The sequence below is a fragment of the Euprymna scolopes genome, chromosome 3 (assembly GCF_053919585.1).
Source record: "Euprymna scolopes isolate OS-2025 chromosome 3, ASM5391958v1, whole genome shotgun sequence".
Classification (NCBI taxonomy): domain Eukaryota; kingdom Metazoa; phylum Mollusca; class Cephalopoda; order Sepiida; family Sepiolidae; genus Euprymna; species Euprymna scolopes.
This window is the reverse complement of record NC_136484.1, coordinates 48,606,402-48,618,516: the sequence shown is the minus strand read 5'-3', so window position 1 is coordinate 48,618,516 and position 12,115 is coordinate 48,606,402. Positions and strand designations below refer to the sequence as shown.

Below are 12,115 nucleotides of genomic sequence, written 5' to 3'. Positions count from 1 at the left end.
TCAGTGAAATCGCTCATTTTTCAATCAAATCGATTGATTACCTGTTCTAGTTGGAGACCCATTGCACTGCACTGGGAGGAAGTTTCATTTGCTTCCCTGCAATGACTTAGTCCACAAACAATGTTGTCTACAATGTGATGTATAAAACCTACTGTTGATTTTATAAAAATTATTTTTCATATAATGGCTTAAATTAAAGTTTAAAATGAAAAAGTCAAGTATCATGGTGCAGTTGTGCTTTAAACAGGAACATTTATTTCAAACGCGCTCATTCCGTATCAAAGAACTTACTGTTGATTTATATATCTGGCCTTTTGACTTGTGTGGTAATAAAACTTACCAAATGCACTTGTGATGCTAGCCTGTGTAAGGTGTTAACCTTAGTCAAAATCGCCTGTTCCTTCTTTCATTGGATTATTTCATTTATCAATTATCGATACTTATCAAAGACATTCCGACACAAAACCTATCTAAGAACACTGCCAGACACATAAAGTACATTTGTGTGAAGTTTCATAAAAATCAACCTAACCGTTTTCGAGTCCATAGGGAACGAACTCACAGGCATACAGAGATACAGAGTTCCTTTTACATAATACAGTATAATAATGTAGTATATATATATATATATATATATATATATATATATATATATATATATATATATATATATATATATATATATATATATATATAATGCATCATTTTTTGTGACCAAGAGCGGAGGACCACTTGAAATATCAAAATAAAATATTAAATAAAAAAGTAACATCGTTTTCATGCTTCAAAAACCCTCATAACATTTATATATATATATATATATATATATATATATATATATATATATATATATATATATATATATATATACTTAATCACGTTCATACACTAGTTCTCGCTAGATCACTTGTTAAGCAATGTTGAGCCTAGCCAGATGGGTAACCATTTAGAAATACCATACACTGTACGTAGGAGGTTGTCGAAATCTCCCTGCAAAACTGCAAAAACTTAACATTGTCATCTCTCCTGAGCAATATATACTTCTTCAGAGGTAGCCAGTTCAACCCAACTAGGATGAATGCTGCTTTAAAATATATCATCATGGACTTTCCCATCGATTTTGACATATGAGCTTCTGCCACAACCAACTTGCTTGGAAATCCACACAGATGATTTGTATATTGTGGTGAAGGCTTTATGTAGAACAAACTACACTCTTTGGTGTTACTGCTAACCTTTGTCAGTGCAAATGACTGCCACAGGACAGAGTATACACTAGACTGCAGGTTTTTATATCAGAGTTTCCTTCTTCTATATACATGTCTCAATGAAGACTGGGGGGTGAATCTCTCCCAGTGAATTAACGTGCCCCCAGATACTAACCTGGAAATTTCTACTATTCAGCACGGTACATACAGCGCTTAGCCTTCCCAAGTGGTCACCGATTAGCTACTAATATATATATATATATATACTAGAATGGGTGCCCGGCGTTGCCCGGGTGTTTGGAGGTGTATGCTGAGCAAAAAAAAAAAAAAAAGGTAAATTTTTTAAACTTTGACCTCTATTATAACCCCCTTAACATTTATTGTTTTGGGCTCAAATCAAGTTATTAAGTTAGATCCATGTCCAAGGAACCTATATCTAAAATTTCAACTGCGTAGATCCAAAATTGTCAGAGGAGTTTGGTAAAGTTCTCAAAGGTCAAATTGTTGAACTTTGACCCCTTAATCGCCAAATTTCTGCCCAAAAACCGATCACATCGATTTTCCCAAATCTCAGTACCCTGTATATCAAATTTCGAGTCTGTAGATTAAAAATTGACAGAGTTATTGCGTAGGGAAATTTACACAGACACACATACACAGACACGTTCACTTTTATATATATATATAAATATAAACTAGCATGGGTGCCCGGCGTTGCCCGGGTGTTTGGAGGTATATGCTGAGCAAAAAAAAAAAAAAAAGGTCAATTTTTTTAACTTTGACCCCTATTATGACTCCTTAAAATTAATTGTTTTGGGCTCAAATCAAGTTTTTAAGTTAGATCCATGTCCAAGGAACCTTTATCTAAAGTTTCAAGTATTTACACCCAAAATTGTCGGAGGAGTCAAATCGTTGAACTTTGACCCCTTAACAGCCAAATTTCTGGCCGAACACTGATCACATAGATTTTTCCCAAATCTCATTACCCTGTATATCAAATTTCGAGTCTGTAGACTAAAAATTGACTGAGTTATTGCGTAAGGAAATGGACACACACACACACACACACACACACACACACACACACACACACACACACACACACACATACACAGAGACACGTTCACTTTTATAGATAGATAGATAGATAGATATATTAATGATGGGACGTTTCCAAAATTTTTCCTGATTTCAATAAAATTACCAATTCTGTTCTACATTCCCTATTCTGTATCGATATCGATTTTTTAAAAATATTTCTAAACATTTAATTAGTATATTGATGCTTTTAAAAAATGTTCGAGTGACAGTAAACTCCTGTGTATTGTCCGCATATATTTTGCAAAGCATAAAAAAATATACTTGAAAGGGGAGGAGGCGTATATTGCAAGTGTAGAGCTTTTTAAATATTTTTATAAAATGTTTTTCCTTGTAACTGATTGAAAAATTGTGAGACAGGATATGTATTTTTTTTTAAACAAAGCCGATTTGCATTTGTTTGTCGCTAACGCTATTTGAAATTTTCATAAACAATTTTTAAAAAGTTGACGATTTGTATGCAAAATAAGAAAATAGTGTAGGAACAGAATAGTTAACAAAGCCTGTTCCATGTCAATGATAAGTTTCTACATAATAATGTTACTATTTAGAAAACCATTCTTAACATTTGGAAATAGTCTCTGTTAACTATTCTTTACCTTCATGTCTATGATAAAACGTTCATGTTTTTTCTCAGGATTATAAAGACTTGGTTATTAGATTGATTTGCATTACTTTAAAAAGAAAAAAAACAATATGAAAATAATAATAATAATAATAATAATAATAATAATAATAATAATAATAATAATAATGGCAAATAGATTAACACCTTTAGCTAAATCACTCTCCCAAAATAGGATTCAACATTTTTCTTGTTCTTTTTTTTAGCTGGTTATGTGTCCGAAAAAAAACCCAAAAAACAAAAACAGTTAGAATTTCGAGTAGGAAAGTAGTTTCACACATACATTTTACATAAAATGAAAATCATTTCTTGATCAATCTAACTTTTTAATCTTATATAATCACTTAAAAATCGAAAATTAAACAAAATACTGGTAGAACATATCGATTGTTGACATTCGTTTAATTTTCAATTTAGCATTTGTTTAATTTTCAATTTTGTGCGGTTATCAAAGGTCCTTGTGCAGTGCTCACCATTTTTTTATTCTAACTTAACACTAAGTTTGCTTTAAACTAAGTGTAAGCACAAATAAACTTATCCAGGTAGGAAGAAGAGTCTTGCCTTTGGTAACATTTATTAGTTGCATACAGTGTAATCCGAATATAAGAGACCCGATTACAAGAAAACGGATATAAGAGAGATTTTCTCTGGTCCCAAATTAGAGCCTGTGTTAATGTACAGTGTAACCCGGATATAAGAATAACCCGGATTTAAGAGAGCTGTAGGAGCCGGGAAAGAAGTTTCTTATATCCGGGTTACACTGTATTTGTTTTTCATCTCTTTTTTTTCTGTTAGTTACTGTAACAAATGTCCGAATCTCATCCTTCTTTCTTTTTTGGGAAGGAGAAGGTTGTATATGTTTAAATGTAGATATAATTTCTATTTGAATTCGGAAAACCTATCAATGTTTTCGCTTTGTGTATTTTACCCAAGATTTTCATTTATGTCCAAAGTGAAAAAATGCTAATTATATAAAAAGAAGCTGATGACAGACAAAAACAGTGCCCAGCCAGTGCCAACGAAATTGGAAAACCTTGTCCAGAAAATTTTAAATCTTTTAATAATCAAGTGTGAATTCCCTGAAAGACGTTTAGTGGATGGGTGCAAAAACATTTGCAAAGGGAACAGGCATAGGTAACTCTCTAATGTTTACTTTGTTTACAGTAATTGACCAATAAAAGAAATAAATTAAACTTTGAGAATCAATGTTAAATATGGAAATGGGATTTATAACCCATTCCTTGGCCCTTAATCTTATTTTGATAAATAAATAAATAAACTGTGTTTGTTTCTTTTTTTTTTATTGCCAAAACAAAAAAATAAAAGAATCGTTTTGGAATCGAAAATTAGGCTAAGATTTTTCTGTGATATATATATATATATATATATATATATATATATATATATATATATATATATATATATATATATATATATACCCATATGCACACACACACACACACACACACACACACACACACACACACACACACACACACACACACATATATATATTAAAACCCCTGGATACGATGGCCTCAAGATACGGCTTTTTCATGTTACGATGCGGAATACTGTTTTTCCGGACCCTGGTTACGGTATTTGTCCCGCTCCACGGTATTATTCATAATGTTATTTGATAATATACATGTGTATTATATACTATACTGTATTTTGTTACTAATTTCTACTTCCGTATCCCGGGGTTGTACTGTACACACACACACACACACTCATATATATATATATATATATATATATATATAAATATATATATATATATATATTAAATTGTAATTCAATGAATTTCAAAAAACTCTCATTGAAATGAAATGAAGTGGTTGAGTTTCATATCAAAGAATTTTTATTATTCTAAGCAAGACAAAAAATGTTTTAGAAAGTTTATCTCCTTAACCTATAGGGTTTCGATGTCTACCATCTCATCAGAGGAGTGAAAATATTAGCAAATAGTTATAAAGGTATGCACCCTATTTGCTAAAGAACGTATAATATGGATTTTACCAAACAAGTTGGATCACCAAAAACATTCATATCCTTTTTCTACAAATACTCCTGCTACAGGACTTCTGATAAATGTATTATTATTTTCACTTTGACTTTCCATGTCTCACTGACTTTAGCAAATAGGGTGCATACCTTTATAACTATTTGCTAATATTTTCACTCCTCTGATGAGATGGTAGACATCGAAACCCTATAGGTTAAGGAGATAAACTTTCTAAAACATTTTTTGTCTTGCTTAGAATAATAAAAATTATTTGATATGAAACTCAACCACTTCATTTAATTTCAATGAGAGTTTTTTGAAATTCATTGAATTACAATTTAATTTATTTGCTCTATCTTGCATATCGAGCAATTCTTATTTATATGGGATAACTTATAGAATATTACTGCCAGTAATATTTTGTAAACCAACAATCTCACATTTACATAACCACTGATTGTTAAATAAAAACTATTCCGAAGTATATATATATATATATATATATATATATATATATATATATATATATATATATATATATATATATATATATATATATATATATTATATATATGCTAGTGTTGGGACAATTAATCGGAATCGGTAAAATCGGAACTTTTGGGGGTATTGGAATCAGTATCGGAATCAGAAAAATTTGTGCTTATATTCCGATGCCAAAAAACAATTCCTTTAAAAAAATCTTTCGTTGCTAACAGTAATAATAAAATAATAAATATTTACTGATTTAAACTTCAAACGGGATTAAAATCTATAGATCACGACCTTACAAGTGTATTTTTACATTTGAGAAAATATATGCGCATTTAAGAGGTCTTTTTTAATGTAATTAAGACAAAATAACCATTTTTTAGTTAAATATTTAGCGATTTATAAAGAATCTATGTTATATATATATATATATATATATATATATATATATATATATATATATATATATATATATATATATGACAAAAAGTATATTCCAAATTCCAAGATGATGTTCATATTACTGCTTATTTTTCATCCAGTGAAAATTTTTAATTCTTGAGAGCACCTGTTTCATAGCGCAGAAACAATCATATGATCATTATGTGAATTTTTGAATATTTTCTGCCCTGACTCATTAAAAGAATAAGAACTCATTAACTTTAAAAAAAAAAAATTAAAAAAAAATTAGATATGATTACATAAATCCGAAGAAATCCCAAGAGTAGTTGCATCATGCTTTATGATATTTACGTATTCTTTCATTTGTTTTTCGCGTACGTTCTTTTTCTTCTGATGAATTAGGGTGGAAAATATTAAAAAATTAAAATAATAATTATATGATTGTTTCTGCGCTACAGAACGAGTGCAGTCAAGAATCGAACATTTAAATATGTTGAAAGAAATAAACGGTAATAGTAACAACATCTTGAAATTTGGAATATAGACTTTTTGTCATTTATTTGTATATGATCTGTAATTATATTTAACATACGTCGAGCTTCATAAATAAAAGGATTGGTATGAATAGAGGGTGAAATATCATTGATTAAGCATATTTTTCACATACACACACAGACACACATATATACATATATGATGAGAATAATGGCAATAGTATTGTGACGAAATAGAGAACTAAAAAAATAAAGGAACAAACCAAGTCATGTGTGAATTTCATTCATCAAGTCTCGAAATAAAGACATGTTGAGGAACAAATAACTTGGTTTGTATCTTATGTATGTATGTATGTATGTATGTATGTATGTATGTATGTATGTATGTATGTATGTATGTATATATATGTACGTATATATATGTATATATATATGTATGTATTTGTATGTATATATATGTATGTATTTATATGTATATATATGTATGTATTCATATGTATATATGTATGTATTTATATGTGTATATGTATGTATTTATATGTGTATATATATATGTATGTATTTATATGTATATATATATATGTATTTGTATATATATATGTATTTGTATATATACATGTATTTGAATATATATATATGTATTTATTAATATATATATATATGTATTTATATGTATATATATGTACGTATTTATCTGTATATATATGTATGCATTTACATGTATAAATATATATATGTATTTATATGTATATACATATGTATTTATATGTATATATATATATGTGTATGTATTTATATGTATTTATATGTATATATATGTATATATATATGTATGCATTTATATGTATATATATGTACATATATGTATAAATATGTATATGTATATATTTATATGTATATATATGTATTTATTTATATATATATATGTATTTATATCTATATATATGTATATATATATGTATATATAGATATACAGTGATGATCATATTTATTGGCACGGTAAAATAAAAGTTAAATTTTGTCTAATAAATTCTAAAAAAGGGATTAAATTAAAGAAAATAACAAAGTATATTATGTATTTTTAACTGGCCTTTCCGATGCAGCAATCGGATTTTAGAAAAAATAAATAACAAAGGAACAACAAACATAATTGCAAAAAACCCTTGTTCAAAATTATTGGCACGATTTATTTAATAATCAATTGTATAGCCTTTGGCCTTGATTACCTTCCTCAGTCGCTTTTCATAGTTTACAACCAAGTTGTTGCACTCTTCAGTAGTAATTTTAGCCCACTCTTCCTGACAATAATCCTCCAATTGAATAAGATTCTTAGGCTTCCTTTGCATTACCCTCAATTTTAATGTTCTCCATAAATTTTCAATTGGATTAAGGTCTGGGCTTTGTGATGGCCACTCCAAAACATTAATATGATTGTCCTCAAGCCATTTCTTAGTCAGTTTAGCCGAATGCTTTGGGTCATTATCTTGCATGAACCACTAACGACGACCAAGTGAGAGCTCTTTAGCAGAGTCTTTCAGGTTTTCATCCAATATTTTAACATAATCTTCCTTTTTTATGCTACCTGTGACCTTAACAAGTCGCCCTGGTCCAGAGGCAGCAAAGAATCCCCAAAACATCAAACTGCCTCCACCGTGCTTCACTGTTGGTATGGTGTTCTTAGGCAGGAAAGCTTCGCCAGATTTTCTGTAAATATAAGACACTTTATTATGGCCAAATAACTCTATTTTCGTTTCGTCAGTCCATAGAACACGTTTCCAGAATGCAACATCTTTATCAATATGACGTTTTGCAAAGGCTAGCCTTGCTTTCAGGTGCATAGGCTTCAATAAGGGAGTCTTTCTCGGACGACATGCTTTTAAACCAGCTCTCTTCAAAACTCTACCAACTGTATGTCGAGATACATTCACTCCAGAGGTGCTCTGTTCATCAACAATCTCCCCAACAGAGATCCTTGGGTTTTGTTTTACTTGTCGAACAATTTTCCGTTCATCTCTTGGGGAAAGAATCCTTTTTCTCCCTCTACCCTCTAAACTCATAACGTGGCCTTGCGATTTGAACTTGTTTATTATGGCTCTAACAGTGGATTTGGGAAGGTTTAGCTTCTTTGAAATCTTATCATAGCCCTCCCCATTGGTATGGCATGCTACAACAAGCTTCCTGACGTCTTCGCTGTGTTCCTTAGTTTTAACCATGGCGATTGAAAATTATAATTTAGTCACTTATAATAGTTTGAATAAATCGCTATCTAAAAATTATCTGAAAAAAATTATTCACTGAATTAGCGTTAAACAAGCATAATATGGCTATAAAAAAGTTCAGAAAGCACGTAAACCGGAAATTGATTGATATTATACTGATACTAAAAGAAAAACAAAGCCGTGCCAATAATTTTGAACAAGGGTTTTTTGCAATTATGTTTGTTGTTCCTTTGTTATTTATTTTTTCTAAAATCCGATTGCTGCATCGGAAAGGCCAGTTAAAAATACATAATATACTTTGTTATTTTCTTTAATTTAATCCCTTTTTTAGAATTTATTAGACAAAATTTAACTTTTATTTTACCGTGCCAATAAATATGATCATCACTGTATATGTATATATATGTATATATATGTACGTATGTATATGTATATATATGTATGTATTTATATGTATATATATGTATGTATTTATATGTATATATATGCATGTATTTATATGTATATATATGTATATATTTATATGTATATATATGTATGTATTTATATGTATATATATGTATGTATTTATATATATATATATATATATATATATATATGTATTTATATGTATATATATATATGTATGCATTTATATGTATATATATGTATGTATTTATATGTATATATATGTATGTATATATATGTATATATTTTGTATGTATATATATGTATGGATTTATATATATATGTATGTATTTATATATATATATGTATTTATATATATATATATGTATTTATATGTATATATATGTATGTATTTATATGTATATATATGTATGTATTTAATGTATATATGTATGTAATGTATATATGTATGTATTTATATGTATATATATATGTATGTATTTATATGTATATATATGTATATATTTATATGTATATATATGTATATATTTATATGTATATATATATGTGTGTATTTATATGTATATATATATGTATGTATTTAGACGTATATATATATGTATGTATTTAGACGTATATATATATGTATGTATTTAGACGTATATATATATGTATGTATTTATATGTATATATATATGTATGTATTTAGACGTATATATATATGTATGTATTTATATGTATATATATATTTATGTATTTATATCTATATACATATACATGTATTTATATGTATGTATGTATATATATATATATATTTATGTGTATATATGTATGTATGTATGAATATGTATATATATATTTATATGTATATATACATATATACATATAAATACATGCATATATATACATATAAATATATAAATACATACATACATAGGCCCTTAACGTCGAGGACGACGATTGGCAAGGCGCTTCAGTCTTCTACAGTTCAGGAAGTCTGTGTATTGCTGGCAGGATCTTTTGGCACCAGATCTTATAGCAGCTTGCCACTTTGCTCGGTTGCCGGCAGAGGTTTCCCAAGTGTTGTGAGGGATGCCGAAGACCTGGAGGTCACGTTTCAGGACATCCTTGTAGCGGAGGCGTGGCCTGCCAGCACAGCGAGGGGCATCAGCTATCTCTCCAAAGAGAAGTGCTTTTGGTAGCCGGCTGTCGTCCATGCGGCAGGTGTGGCCAGCCCAACGTAAGCGACGGATGCGCAGCACTGTGTACATGTCAGTACTCTTGGTCGTGGAGAGGATAGCTGTGTTTGGTACATGATCCTTCCATGTGAATCCAAGAATTGTGCGCAGGCATCGGAAGTGGAAGGCGTTCAGACGGTGTTCGTGTCGGCGGTAGGTGCACCAAGTCTCACTGCCATACAGGAGAGTGCTGAGGATGCAGGCCTCGTAAACCTTGATCTTTAGGTGTAGCGAGAGGGACTTGTTCTTCCAGACTCTCTCACTAAGCCTGCCGAAAGTTGATGATGCCTTTCCAATGCGGGAGTCCAGTTCACAATCAAGACTGTTGGTGTTATCAACTGTAGAACCCAAGTAAGTGAACTTGGTGACGTTTGACAGTACATGATTGTTTACGGTTATTATGGGTGAAAGCCCAGCAGGCTGGGCAAAGACCACCGTCTTGCCTAGGCTGATTTTGAGACCAAACTCCTCGCAGGCAGAAGCAAAGGAGGAGCACATTGCCTGAAGCTCAACCTCCGAGTTGGCGATGAAGGCAGCATCATCAGCGTACAGGAGTTCACGGATCTGTACGCGGTTAACCATAGTTTTTGAGCGTAGCCTGGCCAGGTTGAATAGGCCTCCAGTACTGCGAGTGTGAAGGAGCACTCCAGTTGGGTTTGGGAAGGCTCGGCGCAGAACAGCTGAGAAATATATTCCGAACAGAGTAGGAGCTAACACGCAGCCTTGCTTGACACCACAAGAGATGGGGAACTCTTTAGAACGAGAGCCCTCAAACTGTACTGTAGCCTTCATCTGATCGTGAAATTCTTGTATGGTTTTCAGGAGTTTGGGAGGGCAGCCCAGTAGACGGAGGACTAGAAATAGCCCTGATCTGCTAACATAATCAAAGGCCTTCGTCAAGTCAACGAAAACTGCATAGAGAGGACGGCCTTGCTCAATGCATTTCTCCTGGATCTGACGAACAGAAAAGATCATGTCAGTGGTAGAGCGGCCAGGTCGAAAGCCACATTGACTCTCAGGAAGAATTCTGTTGGCAATAATCTGGAGACGTGGCAGGACTAAGCGGGCATAGATCTTTCCAGGCTGGGAAAGTAGAGATATGCCACGGTAGTTGTTGCAGTCGCAGCGAAACCCTTTGTTCTTATACAGGGTAACTATGTTGGCGTTACGAAGTTCATCGGGAATAGTACCTTCATTCCAGCAGATTGAGAAGAGATGATGGAGTTCCTCAGTTAGTGAGTCACCACCGCATCTGAAGATTTCTGAAGGTAGCCCATCCACGCCGGGGGCTTTGTTGTTCCTCAGTAGCTTGATGGTCTTGTGTACTTCATCGATGGTGATGTCGTAATCTAGCTCATGGAGGACTGGTAGTTGGGGAACAGCAGCTATTATAGCAGCCTCACTAGCTGCTACAGGTTGAGCATACAGTGAGCTGTAGTGCTCCACCCAACGGTCAAGCTGATCATCAGGATTGGTGAGTAGTTCTCCGGTCAGAGATCGCAAAGGAGATGATTTCTTCACAGGAGGACCTAGAGCCTCTTTCAGAGCTTGGTACATGCCACCAGTGTTGCCGGTGGCAGAGCAGTCTTCAGCACGCTTGGAGATGTCACTCCAATAGTTGTGTTTAGCCTCTCGAGTTAGGCGCTGCACTTTTGAGCGGCTCTGCTTCCAGAGGCTAGTAGCTTGAGGAGAGGGGTCCTGCATCACAGCCAGTCTTGCCGCTCGCTTTTCTGCTAGTGCTTGATGGAGTGTGTCCGCGTGGTGTCTGAACCAGTCCGGCTGCTTTACTGTACGTCTACCAAAACTGGAGAGTGCGCAAACTCCAACAGTGTCACGAATCCGCAGCCAGGCAGAGGCAGCATCCTGAGGGGGTGCAGACTGGACAAAGGTGGATTGTATTGAAGCTTGAAAATGTTGGCATTTCTCCTTGGACTTAGTAGCAAGAAC

General features: G+C 32.4%; 1 long non-coding RNA gene across 1 annotated transcript in view; it reads left to right on the top strand.

Moving 5' to 3' along the window:
* The window catches only part of LOC145254840 (uncharacterized), a 40,713-nt gene that overhangs the window by 3,446 nt on the left and 25,152 nt on the right, over positions 1-12,115 (top strand). The gene's annotated exons all lie outside the window — the stretch shown is intronic.